The sequence below is a fragment of the Sinohyriopsis cumingii genome, chromosome 16 (genome assembly GCF_028554795.1).
Source record: "Sinohyriopsis cumingii isolate HCF-2022 chromosome 16, ASM2855479v2, whole genome shotgun sequence".
In the NCBI taxonomy this organism is placed as follows: Eukaryota; Metazoa; Mollusca; class Bivalvia; order Unionida; family Unionidae; genus Sinohyriopsis; species Sinohyriopsis cumingii.
Window position 1 is genome coordinate 58,318,259 of NC_142976.1, and position 13,327 is coordinate 58,331,585.

General features: G+C 35.9%; 1 pseudogene across 1 annotated transcript; it reads right to left on the bottom strand.

Annotated features, from left to right (window-relative positions):
• Window positions 1–4,087: 4,087 nt before the first annotated feature.
• LOC149780488 (uncharacterized) lies at window positions 4,088–13,317 on the bottom strand (annotated as a pseudogene). The gene is made up of 4 exons (XR_016415094.1): window positions 13,228–13,317; window positions 8,547–10,757; window positions 7,568–7,633; window positions 4,088–6,698 (listed from the first exon to the last, which is right to left on the bottom strand). The product of XR_016415094.1 is annotated as an uncharacterized LOC149780488 (transcript).
• Window positions 13,318–13,327: the final 10 nt, after the last annotated feature.

Genomic DNA, 13,327 nt, shown 5'->3' on the forward strand with positions numbered 1-13,327 from the left:
TCTTTCTGTCTCTGTCTAAAATTCTCCACTTGCGGTAATGAAAAAGGTAACGAAGGTTCCGGAACAAATTCTTGCGAGGAGAGAAAATCCACAAAATCCCAATTCACCTCTTCTGAAAGTAAGTCCGGGTTCCCTTGGGCGGTCTCCCCTGTTGGTGCACCCCACTGAATCGTTTTCTGAGTTTCCGTCATGTTGAATCACTGTCGCATAGATTGACTGCACACAAGCGCTAGCGAATCTATATAGACTACGTGACGTCACAGACTGCTCTCTTCGGATTGGATGCGGGCTGACTGAATTTTGTAACGCGTGTTCGCATTGGTGAATGAACTCAATCCGTTTCAATCCTTCCTGTACCTATAAATAAGCGCAGTTCACTGCATTGATTCACCTGTTCTCGGCGCCTCAACATGTGGACCGATGTGCACTCTTCAACACTTGTGTCAACGATGATGTTCAGGACGGACATGCTCATGTATGTCCGATCGAAGTGGACCATTGTCCACAGGACAAACACCAGCCTGTGGATACGTAGGATCTACGTTGAAAGACAAGGATGCCTGAAAAGAGTGCTAATTTACGGGCCAACAGTGAGACGCAGCCTAAGGACAAGAAGAAGACCAATGCTGTGCCCTTTATGTTAATGAATACATTAACATAAACCCAAAGGCCCTTTTCAGGGCCAGCCATATTTCTCGAAAAGAGATAGCCTTTCAATTGCCTACCCCTTTTTTTTAAAAAAAAATTTTTTTTTAAAAAAAAATCCCATGTTCAATTTCCCTTGTACGTATATTAACCCACGATTTATTCCCATGTTAAATTTCCCTTGACGCTAATCTGACCCACGATTTTTTCTCCATGTTCAATTTCCCTTGACGCTAATCTGACCCACGATTTTTCTCCATGTTAAATTTCCCTTGACGCTAATCTGACCCAAGGGGGTCTGTAATGCTAATTCCCATTGACGCTAATCTCCCCCCCCCCTTCACTACTCGCGGAGCCCCCACGCATCATGATCAACTACGAACTTAAGATAGTCAGCCAGTTCACGTACCTCGGCTCTACCATCACCAACAACCTATCGCTCGATGCTGAGTTCAACAAGTGGATTGGAAAGTCATCAACAACTCTCTCCTCGTTGTCGTAGAGAATGTGGAACAAAAGCATCTCGACCCTGAACACTAAGATCTCCTTGTATCGTGCCTGCGTGTTAAGCACTTTCCTCTATGTCAGTCAAACCTGGACTCGGTATGCCTCCCAAGAGAAAAGACTAAGCGTCTTTCACATGCGATGTCTCTGACGCATACTTGGGATCACCTGGAGCGATCGAGTAACAAACAACGAGGTTCTTGAACGTGCCAAGATTCTCAGCAGGGCCACACTTCTCCGCCAATGTCGCATCAGATGGCTGGGCCATGTACGTCGAATGAGTGACGGACGGATCCCCAAAGACCTTCTTTATTCGGAACTTGCCTATGGCAAAAGGTCGATCGGACGCTCCACATCTCCGCTTCAAGATGTCTTCAAGCGCGACATGAAAGCCCTTGACATCGATGTCAAACCTGAGTATAGCTCGCTCTAGACAGGCCCAGCTGGAGACACGCCCTGATTACTGGTTTGAAAGCCGGCAAGGAAAAGCTACGCTTGCTAGCTGACGAAAGGCGATCTCAGAGGAAGAAGCAGCAGCTCCAACACACACCAGACCCAACCTTGAAGTACAGTAAGGACTGCCTCTCCCATGTTGGGCTACATAGTCACAACAGACGCTGGGCAACCACCAACCGGGACATCTCTCATGGGCGCACTTCCATCGTCTTTCGAGACTAACGGATGCCAGCACACAAGGAATGTTATTGTATCTTGAAGTGTTACGAGTTCGTGCCTGATGTATCTCAACAGAGGTTGAGAATAGCAAAATGGAAACTGGACCCATGTTGAATTTGCAGGAGAAAAAGAATAAATACTGGATTGGTGGTGATCGGCAAAGGTTAATTAACATTACGAGAATGGTGTCCATAGTGATGTCACGACCTACATTGTCGAGTAAAAGGTGGAAACTTTAGAAAATGCTTATACAGATGACAATTATTCCTCAACTCAGAAAGTTTCATTTGTCAATAAGACTTCCTCTCGGCAGTTTTCTGGTAAAAATCTTTTCAGTCTCGTATCAGTATTTTCAAGCCTCAATATGGCACATGATTTAGGAATCATACTTCTGACAAGACCAATCAGGAATCTTTATCTCATCCTATGTGCACTTATTGTAACAAGAAAAGGCATATTATTTCTGATTGCTACAGATTGAAAAATAAACAACATAACAGACCTGCCAACCCTGACGAGTTTGTCTCAGTAAGACAAGACGAATTTTTCCCTTAAGTTTGACCAGTTTTCAGTAAGGTTAACAAAATATCATAAAATCCTACTGTAAAGCTGGAAAATGAAACTAAAAGTTTGGTATTTGACACATGCAGCTCAATGGTTTGTTGATGTCTCTCAACTTGACGTAATTCTTTGAAATTCTTTTTTTCCATTTAACATGACGGTAATCACATCTCCTGCCACGAGTCATACTCAGATTGGCACGTGATGTCCAAGAAACGTAACTGTGTCCCTTCCGGCTTTTATTCACAACAATCTGAATACTTTATTCTTCTCTGTTGATTATTAACATTTTCAATAAGCTTATTTTTCTTTTGTCTTAAACATGCATCCCTTGCTGGACGCCATTGAACAAAAGTTATATAATCAACAGTTTGATCATGCAGACACTTTGCATTAGCAAATAGGTGCAATTTAAAGTATCTGAGGAACTGCTATAAAGTTAGTCTGGTTCCCTGACTAATTTCACTAATTCTAACATGAAACCCGGATCTTAATCAAACAAGGATAAACACAATTTCCGGATTTTTCTTTTATGCATAAGTCAGTATTTCATGGGTAATTTTCGTAAGACTTATGGCAAAATCGTAAGGGTTGGCAGGTCTGACATAATAAAGACAGACTTTTCAAATGCTCATATTTTAAGAGGTCAAAGTCACAGACCTGTATTGAAAGCAATAAATTTGTTGACTTTAACAAACCACTCTGATATTTTAATTGAAAATTATAAACCATTCATGTTGAAAGGTTCTATATCTCCTGTGGCAATTCTGATATGGCCACCTACCCAATCATGAAACCAAAGCATTAAAAGAAACAACAGTTTGAGAAGAAAAAGAAAACATTAAATATTTAAATTGCATTATAATTTAATTAAGCCTTCCAGATAAGCATGCATGAAAATGACACATATTTCACTTCATATAGTTAATGGCTGTATAATCATCTCCACAAAAATGTTTAATGTAAACAATGCAACCCAAAGAAAGTCATTTCAGTCAATTTGTATGTCATTATTGAATAAATACATGAAGTTGGCCACAGTCTGCATGTTGAATCCACTCATGAACTGTATTCAAAATGCTGGATACAATGGTATCAAAGTGAAAGAAGCACACAAAAGACTTTACCAATGAAGGTAATCTATGGCGTTGACAAATGAGCAAAAGGACTTAATCTTCCATTCAAGGGGGGCGGGTCATGACGAAAATGGCATCACAGGAACACATATGCAATACTAATGCGTTGTTACATGAAAACATAATCGTAGTTTGCATGAACAATCTCAATTATAATCAGACATGTTAGTTACTTCCAAATCTGATGAAATGTCAAATTGTCAATTTGTTTTTTGGAAGGAACATCAAGAAGTGAGACAATTTCATTTGTAAAGTATCAATGTATTTAAGTAATTCAAATAATTTCATCTTTACTTATTCAGTGAAAGAAGCAAACAAAATTTAAGTTAGCTGTACCATAATTCCAGTTAGATTTTTCGCTCAAGTCCAAACAGTGCAAAATACTAATAATAAATGAGCAGTGGGCAGCAGACTTTTGATTACACTCAAAACAGGTGCTAAAATGCAAGTCAAAAATGTAGATGTGGCATAATCTCATTGACTGACAAATACAACCGTTACATAAACAAATTCATCTGAAAGATGTTTAATAAGTTTTGCATTCAGAAAATTCAGACAAACTTAAGTTGGAGAAAAGAAATTTTACTGTACTTGCATTTACGGGATACAATATCCCATTTCAAAGTTGCTGTATATTTCTTACCAAAGTATACATGTCTCAACATAATGTGAGTAAAGAAGTTAAAATCCAAACTCCTTTAAAACTAATATGAAAAATATATACATAAAGAGCATATTTGTAATAAAAAAGCAAATTTTAACATCATGTTAAGAAACCACAATGAATAATTATACTGAAGTAATCATGACATCAGAGACAACACTATATTTACTGGGGCAATATTCAAATTTATATTTTTGAAACATGGTAACACTTTCAATGTTTTTTTTTAATTAGTGACAAAAATCAAAGAACTTCACAGCCTGGAAAATATACTTGCTTAAGAAAAATATAAAATATGCAAATAACAAAACTATAAATCTGAACACCAATTTAAACTTTCATGGCCTGGATGCAAATTAATCAAATGACCAAATTGAAATCTAAGAACACACTGTAAACACAACTGGAGAATCTACCCTATTTGTTGGCCTATGAGTCAGTGTGGAGTTAAGTCAAATTTGCAAATTTTGTACTGTTTCTATCCTTCATCCATATATAAGTAGATGCCAAGTATAAGACAAGGCCAGAGCAATACCTCAACTTTGTCTTTCTTACTACTGTTTGATACACACATCATGAATTTTATCATATCTATAACTCCATAAATTTACAGGTCAACACAATTAAATGTAGCTAAAAGTACCTAATTTGTTTCACACAAAATATCTAAAACAAATTAGGTACTTTAAGCCACAAATGACCTGAAAATTTACTGAGTTACAGATAGGATAAAATGTGTGATGCTGTGTGAAATGCACTATAGCAACTTCCATTTTCAGGAATATTAATGGCATTACTGTATGTATTTCAGATTATGGTAATAGGGAAATTGCATCATTGATGTTATAAAGCCTTTTCCAGAGTTTTGTTTGGAAGATATAGAGGCGTGTGCATTTCATCACATTTCATACTATTTCATACCTTACTGCCCTGTTCATCTGAAGTTTTCTTGAAAGAGGAAACAGTAATAAACTAAACAGTCAATGTAAATTTAAAAATACAAACCATAATCCTTCAGTTTCAGAGTTTAAATATTCACAATATTTATATTCATAAAAACTCAATTTCAATCCCGAAATGACCATTTAATCATATTGTGTAATTTTCTTTGTTTGCATAATGACCTCTCCATTCCCAACAAATAAGAGTATGTGCATGTACACTTCCTGTAGTTAGGCAGCATGTGGTTTTTATATTTGCTCATGTTAGTTGTTACTCTAAATGACACTTCTGTACAAAATGCGTCACTAGTTGAGAAACCTATGTGATTAAGCACCTGGCATTACATGGTACCATTTTCACAATACCCTATGGGTAGCCTCATTTCCCAATATGATCTGGTCTGCTGAACATTATGCTCAAACTGGTTTTAACTAGAATGACCTGACCCAAGCATTAGTGTATTTAATTAGCATGTGAATAACACTGCAAAGTGATTTTGTTTTTGAGACAATGTATATATAATTAAGACTGGAATGAATTGATGACATAATGATATCAATTGATAATGGAATGGTGCATTGCCTTTGTACAGGAGTATGATCACTATTGTCAACTAACCTAATAATACAGATTACAATTGCCCGGAAACCTCTCATATCAGGGCATATTATATCTGATCACCGGGTGCTTTTGTTGTTGTTGTTGTTGTATGGTTTAACGCCATTTTTCAGCACACAATAGGCTATACATGGTGGCCAGTATTAATGGTGAGGAAGAACTCGGGGAAAACCCCAGAAAGAACCACCAATCCACGAGAAGCTACTGGCAAGCTTTCTCACATACCCACATTGGCCGATCACCGGGCGCAAGAATAAAAATGGATGGAATACCTGTCTTTGTCATGGTTATTCATTTTCTAACTTCTCTATTCTAATGCACAAATATATAATCAAATTTAAACAACATATATTACTAGTACATGCTGCTTTAGAGCAATTACATATGATGCACATGAATTTAATACTGAAAATCATGTATATATTTCAAAATCCTTCTCAATGGCAGGTTCTAACTTTTTTGCAGATGACCTGTTCCCAAAATGATAATTATTTGTACACATATTTTGTATGTTTGGAAAAAAATACTTTTTATATAACAAAATATTAAACAATGAATGATAAAATGATTTGAAATTGTATGGCATATTCCATATACAAGTAGACTCATAGTATAAGACATAGCCCAGACTTTATGATCCAACAGTTTTGACTTATAGGCCAGCAAATATTTATTATCTGTATGAAATTTTTAGGCAACTGTTTTAGGTTTTAGTTTTAACATAGAAGATTTATATTTTGAATATTTTATAAAAAGTTTGATCTGGATCCATGGACACTTTGCCAGAATAGCCTCCTTTCTCTTTACCTCTTCACATGCTACTTTTCCTGGCAGTGAAGCTGTTCTGATGAATTGTCAAAGTTGTCTTTCTACAGATGCCTTCTCCTCCTTTGACCATGGTACTCTTGTTGTTTTCTTCTTCTCTGCTTTAACAATTAATTTGCAGCTTTTACCTATAAAAAATATTCCCTCTTACTTTCGGATGTTATATTCACCAAACACTGATACCATTTTAACTAGGAATTAGTGAACTGTTTATCTTGTAAGCAATGCAAAGAAACCAATACTGGCAATAGGAAACATTAAAATTAGGATCTGAAGTTCACACTGACAAATATATTATTTTAACATACTATTTAAGTTACTTGAACAGCAAAAGTGAATATCATCTACAAACATTAAGCAAACTTTTTAACCTCAGCATCATGGCAGTATAGTATATTAACTGTAGCCAGTAAAAGAAAGAAACAAGTTTAATTGTTAACATTCTCTAGGTACACATCAAAATCACAAAAGAATTACTGTGCCATTAACAAAATATTAATAAGATATACTGATACAATAAGTTTAGACATAAAATTACCAAAGTTAAATGTTCTGGGATCACCGATTTTATTAAACAATCTTTGCAGTACAGATATTAGCATTAACAATAATTTCTTTTATTTTCATACAAAAAACTTGTGATATTGTAAAAATATATTTCTGTCAGTGCTCTAATGCTCTGAAATATAGTTATTTTGATACCGCAAAAGGTCCAAGCAATCTAGTATGATACATTTAGATAACATGTTACACTCGTGTAATTTCAACTTATAGATATTACATAAGTGGATATCCTTAATATGCGAGCTCTATTGTTTCCCAATATGGACCACCACGGGATCTTGAAATTAGTTGTTTGTGGCAACCATAAAGACAGTGAATTCGTGGTCTTAGTGGATTTTCAGGATCACATCTGTTGTTTTTTGTTTGGTAAGCATTGCACATCGATTTATTTCCAGTGCTAAATTCCAAGGGTTACTCAAATGTAATACATTACCTTCACAAAATTCTGCCTTTTCTTTTTCTTCCTGCTCCTCCTCCCCTGAACAATCATCTTGAAGATCTTCGATAACATATGTAAAAATAATGTTCAAATATATTTTATATTACATGAAATATATGAACTGGATACTTGCCAATTGTTTTCATGAATAAAAATATTATAACAAGGTAACCAACCCTCGTATGTGTCTTATAGCTTACTATCTTCTGACCTTTAAACCTGGAACCTATCAAATATGTGACAATGTCCAGCTATCATTTACATTTGCGAATAGTTTCATCAGAATTCCTGAAGTTACGAAAGCTACATATCAAATACATGTACATATAATACATTACACAGACAATGTTTGCTCTACATGACATACTGTCTAGCTACGATATATATCTGGGTTAAATATCAGCAAAGGGACAAATCAATGGACAAACAACACTGCAGAATATTAGGACAGACTTTGGATAGCACATTGACAACATCATCCTTCCAGCTGTTTGTAATGATAATGACAAATACTGGATTGCAAAGGGAAGAGAAAATTAACGATTCATATGCAAAATTAGGTCAGTAAAATTAAAGTTATTATATTTAACCACTTATCTGGAAATTTAACAAGCTGAATGTCATCTATACGTAAACTTTTCGCTTTACGTCATTACATTATTATGAGGACTATTTATCAAGTCCAATGTTGAGAGGAGTCGTGATAATCAGTCTTTGGTTCTATCAACAACCCATTCACGATTTTACTATGCAACAGAAATTAGAAGCATTATAAAATAGCCCCACAACTACCGAAGTCCATCATACTAATTACACATAAAATATCAGGTGACAGAAATATTCCTTCTGAGTTATAGTTCAGGTGTATGTACAGAAGAGTCGTCGACTTTCTTTACATGTTTTGCAAAGTTTTGGTCACTGAATTACTGTAATATACAACTATTCACACTTGAAAAAATTCACAGTGACCTACCATCATTATCAATCTGTATCTCGTCTAGACTTTTTCCTCTGTATGCTTGGATGTTACCACTTTCCAGTTCCAGGAGAATCTTGCTAACTTTGTCTACCTGAATGGTGTCCTCAGGCAATCTATAGTATTGTCGATGAATTTGTTATGTCATGACCTAAGAATGATGCTAATGAATCTAGCTCATTTTCTTTCAGATTCAAGATCTGTGAAATAGTTGTGATATGCATCCTCAGTGAAGTTGATGTCAAAAACTCTGGCTGCGATGCATTACATTCTCCTGCATACTTTCTGAGTACATCAGAGCTGCGTAATGGTGTCAGTGCATTTCCTATTCTTGCAAATAAATAATCGTTTCCTTCACTGACTCCAACTGTATTCCTATATCTATTTAGACAGTCTATTCTTTTTCTGTGGCTTTCAGTCAAAATCACTGGTACACGTTGCCCTCTTTTTCCACGCATCTCCACCCAACCTAACTTTCTGGCCAATTTTTTATCAAAAGGGGTTAATGAGAGCACCACATCTTCCTGCATTGTTTTCCCAGAGTTGATTCCCTCAACATACTGGGAAATCTCCATTCTCTCAGTCTCTCCACCTCTTCTTTGGTTGAATAAGACAATCTTGGCCAAGACTACTTCAACCAATTCTCTCCATATAGTTGGATCAGGACTTTCCTCCGATGATTGATGAAGAAGAGAAGCTTTTCTCTCAAGATGTTGATTTAGTTTCTTTATATCTTCTGCCAGTGGAATCCTTTTTGGCTTGCTGAAAGTACTTGAATGAAGTGTCTGCATTGCAAACGTTGAAACTTCGCTGTTTGATTCTGTGGTATAAAGCTCAATGAAATCTAATACATTTTGTTTTATGACAGGGTCTTCTGCTTGTATGGCATGAGATTTAAGTAGTCCTGCACACTTCTTAAGTGAATGCCCAAGCTTCAGGGCCAAAGATGGCACTCCATATGTTCCATCCATTCCATCAAATTTGCATGTTTCTCTAGCGGCCTTAATGACATCTTTAAAAACTGAGGGATTGATACAGTCCTTCAGGCAGATGATACTTGTGTTAGTATCCCTTGCTACCAAAAGAAAACGTGCAAGTTCTCTCATTTTTTATTGAATATACTGGGATTGGTGGGGCTGTTTGGCACATTTTGCAAACATCTTTTCACCAAAATTTACTACTGTATCGTCCATCCTTGCAATAAATGAGATTGTATTGTGGGCCATGCTGCTAAGGATGCTAACTTTAAAGTTTTCCTGTGCCTCAAATGAAACTGGCAAGAGTAATGCACTAGCTGCTTGGTGCCTATGATGCCGAGACTTGCTTTCATCTGGTGAAGACTTTGCCCTCAGAGTGGAATTTTTAGCATGTCTCCAAAGATCAGTCTTCAGAAAGAATCCAAAACAGTGCTCACATGGTATATAACTGGTGGCATCAGCTTCTGTTGATGGCCTTTTGTATGGTATTAAAGTGCCAGTTCCTTCATTAAGAACCTGTCTGTTGTAATGGTAGTCCCCTCTATTCAAGAGTTCTTGCCAAATAGCTTTTCTGGCAGTTGATTTTTTGGGTAAACTCAATGCCTTTGAAACATCCAGTTCATCTTTATGCTTTTGTTCAAAATGACGAGCCAATTTTGGGGTATAGTTTTCCACAAAAGACACAGCTGTGTCGTTTGTCCCATATTATCTTTCCACAGTGCTTTTTTGACTTCATTACTTTCATACTTTTCTGGTCTTCTTTTGCTGCTGCTGCTGTTGGGTTGCTACTACTAGCAATAACTGCGATATCATTTATTTTATTAATACACATTTGATCATGCTGTTCTGACTTTGGAGAGAATGTAAATCTGCCTCCATTGGGATGAAATTGGAGGCACAACTGTCACTCCAGACACGTGCTCTTCTGCTTGAAGTGATAATAAATGTTGACTATGTGGTACCTGCAAAGCTGAATATTCATTTTCTGACATATTATCAGACTGACTGAATACATCTGACTCATGGGGGGAAAAATCTTGGTCATTTGGATCTTCAACATCAGCTTCATAGTCAGTTCTGTCTGACTCGGTCAGTTCAGTCCTGATACTCACTTGGACATCATTTTCATCTGTGTCATTAAAGCTCACATTCTCATCTTTTGTGGTAGCTTCTGTGACAGTACTGACTAGTCCATCAACAGCACTGAGGTCTTTTGCATGACCCTCTACAGCTAGTTAAACAAAAAAGTATGATCAGTATCAAATATATTCACGTCTTCAAATGAAGTAATTAGGCATCCACATTTTTTATGTCTATTCCATATAATATATGAAAAACTACCAGTAAAATCTTTCGTTTACCCATACAAGACTGCCTAATGAAAGTTTTTGACTCACAATTTGTTGCAGATTAAAACAAAGTAAGTAACAAAACAACTTTACAATCATAAAATACTTGGATGCATAAAGATCTGCAAACAAATTAATAACTTTTCTCCTCCAGAAAAACCTAGATACTTCATTTTAAAAAAAACTAAATGGAATCCATCTAAAACAAATCATGATATGTTTATTTTTGATCTGCCAAACTCATTACCATACCTTGCAATCCTAGGCTGCAATCTGAACCTTTGTTGTCATCTACTAATCTTCCTAAAATGTCTTACCACATATAATCACCCTCACTAATGAGTGTCAATGGAACTGATGTTACAAGGTGTCCGTACTACATATGACCCTTTATGCCTCATACCCACTGAGCTGCAACCAGGATCCTTTTGTTGTCATCTACTTGTCATCATAAATCATCATGCAGATGGCATGCACATTACAAGGATAACAAAGAAATGGACAAATGGATACAGTCCAGTAATTTTCCTCATTATATTGTATGGAGATTAGCCAAATGAAACATGAAAAACAGTTTACTATTGGATAAAATGACATGTATAGAGCTAGCTACTCTTCAGGACATGATTGTATGCTGTATATATGTGACTTCAAGATGGCTGTCCTAACCAGACTATAAGCACATGTTATGTGTCATTGCTTTTCGTGCTTAAACATACTTGATTGTGTGTCCTTAGCCTGTTCAAACTAACAATAATGGAACATGTGATGAAGCAGGAAAAATATAAATTGTGCAGTCCCCCCCCCCAAAAAAAAAAATGTAAAAATGTCAATTGTACAAAAATTACACCCACACCCACCACACCCATATATATATATATATATATATATATATATATATATATATATATATATATATATATATATATATATATATACATACATACATACATACATACACACACACTGATGTCGGGCATTTCTGCAAACCTAAGGTTTTCGTTTCCAATACTGAAGCAAAACGCATACCGAATTCGAGCGATTGACAAAAATAAAATACAGCTATGCTTACCATTTGAAAAGATGCATTTGTCACCAGAATATTCTGTTCAAAATAATTTTAATTTTGGACACAGGGGATACCACCGCCCTGTTTTCCTGACTCACGATATATCGGACTATTCTGCGCATAGCTTTCAAAAGATGTCATGTTTATCCATCTTGCTACAGAAATCAAATATATTACTTTGGACTGTTTCTGTCAGCAGTTCAGTCGAGTAATTAGGTCAGGTTTATAGCTAGTTTTACAAAATTCAACGTAAAAAAGCCAACAAATGGCAAGAGATATTAAACAAACCAAACCGATCTTGTAAAAAAGTTAGTAAAGTTCAACATTTTATGAAAAATAAGCTATTATGTGGAAGAGAAGCAACATTGAATAGGATGTAATGTCTTTACAACATCTTCTTGATGGGGAAAATTTACTACATAATTTAGAAACATACTATACGCCGGGGAATTTGTTGAGAATTTATATTCTAGAGGCAAGTAGACACGTTGGGTAGCAGACGATATTGTACGTGTGGGACAACTTCTTGCAAAATTGGAAACTTGGATTAACATTCAGTTTTGTTTTAAGGTACACATTTCCATCTTTTATGCAAAGTATTTATTTGTATGATTCTAAAAGATGCACAGTAAATCGAATTTTCTGGGTTACAGGTTCAAGAAGGTCATGGAGTGGGTCTTCACGTTGCCATTTAGAAATCACACTTTTATGTGCATTTCGAGTCTAAATGTAGGATATTTTTGTACACTTTATGAATATCACTTTTCTTAATTAATGTACGATTCTTCTTTCTGGATACAAAATGGATTTTTGACCCAAAATAGAACGTGATCAAATGTTTACAGAAATGACGTATCGTTGCGCAGAATTACCCGACACGCAGAATAGGCCCATATGGCCGGTTTATATATATATATATATATATATATATATATATATATATATATATATATATATACAGTGCCGTCTTAAGGCATGCACACTGGGCAGTTGCCCAGGGCCTCACGCTTCTAGGGGCATCATGCTGTCCATATTGTTAATGAATATTGAAAGATCTTTTGGCAATTTAATTTGCTTTAAAAGTGCAGTGGGAAACACGTTTCCTAATTTTATAAAATAGTGACATCTAGCGGAATTCCTGTGGGTGGGTAGGGCCGGTAGGGGGCCCTAGTGCATTGCTTTGCCCAGAGCCTACAATGTTAAGACGGCCCTCTATATATATATATATATATATATATATATATATATATATATATATATATATATATATATTCAAATTTTACCATTTTACTATTTGTCAGAACTGGACAACTCGACAATTAAATATGGAAAAGCATTAAATACATGCACACACGTATCTGAGAGAGAGAGAGAGAGCTCCTA